Source organism: Echinops telfairi, unplaced genomic scaffold (assembly GCF_000313985.2).
Source record: "Echinops telfairi isolate 266 unplaced genomic scaffold, ASM31398v2 ScPeMD7_5592;HRSCAF=6446, whole genome shotgun sequence".
NCBI classification, from domain to species: Eukaryota; Metazoa; Chordata; class Mammalia; order Afrosoricida; family Tenrecidae; genus Echinops; species Echinops telfairi.
This window is the reverse complement of record NW_022109491.1, coordinates 37103257-37104360: the sequence shown is the minus strand read 5'-3', so window position 1 is coordinate 37104360 and position 1104 is coordinate 37103257.

Here is a 1104-nt window from a genome sequence, read left to right as displayed (position 1 = left end):
ATTAATGTTTAGGCTAATGAAAATGAACGAAGGAGCACATGAAAATGCATGGTCATCGAGTGGAGTGATTCTGTCTCTTACTGATCCAATAGGATTGGGTGGAATTGATCCACAGACGGGGTAGTTAACGATTTTATGTCAGCTTGAATTTGTATGCCAAGTCCAACCTATCATTCAGGTCACAGCCTGATGATGCCTCCATGTGGGCTGTAGACTGGGGAGCCAATCTCTGAGCTCCCTGCACCCCGCTTCACCTTTCTGCATCGCTGGCCTTCCACTATGAGAGTGTGAAGAGGGCTCTGGCTAGCATCGGACCCATGGAGTTGAGTTGGGCCGGGCTGGGCTGCCTTCTTATGCATAGACGAGGGTCACGGGTTTTGTTTCTCTAGACAACCCAGCCTAATCCAATAGCGTTTCTGAGATGGCAAATCTTAAGAAAGGGCGCTGTTATCAGGATTGGGCTGTTGTGCGCCATAGGTTTTTATTTGTGGATTTGTAGGAAGTTGACTGACAAGTCCTTGCTTCCTAGTCTTAGGCTGGCAGCTCCACGGAAATCTATTCAGCATCACAGCAACACAGAAGTCTCCACTAACAGACAGGTGGTGACTATACTTGAGTACCACTGGCCAGGAATCGAACACAGGTCTCTCACACGAAGGCAAGAATGCTACCATTCTTACCACCACTGCCTCTTTGATACAATGCAGGAGCCATTTAGGAATTAAGGCATCTAGCTAGTTTAAGCCACCATGTGTCTGTCAGTTTGTCATACTGGGGTTGGTGGTTTGGAAGCTATGTCACCCTATTTCAAATACCAGCAGGTTTTTGACCAAGGTTTCGGTACAACTTCTAGACCAGGAACAGAGAATGAAAAACAAAAAATAAGGTGTTCACTTCTGAGGAATTCCAACCCCCAAACCAAATTCCCTGCCAGCCAGTCAATACTGACTTGTCGCCACCTTCTCGGTCAGAGTAGAACTGCCCCTGTGGGCTTCCAAGACCATGACTCTATGAGAGTAGCAAGCCTCATCTTTCGCCCTTGGAGAGGCTGGTGGTTCCAAACTGCTGACCTTGCAATTAGCAGCCCAATGTGTAACCTCTGTG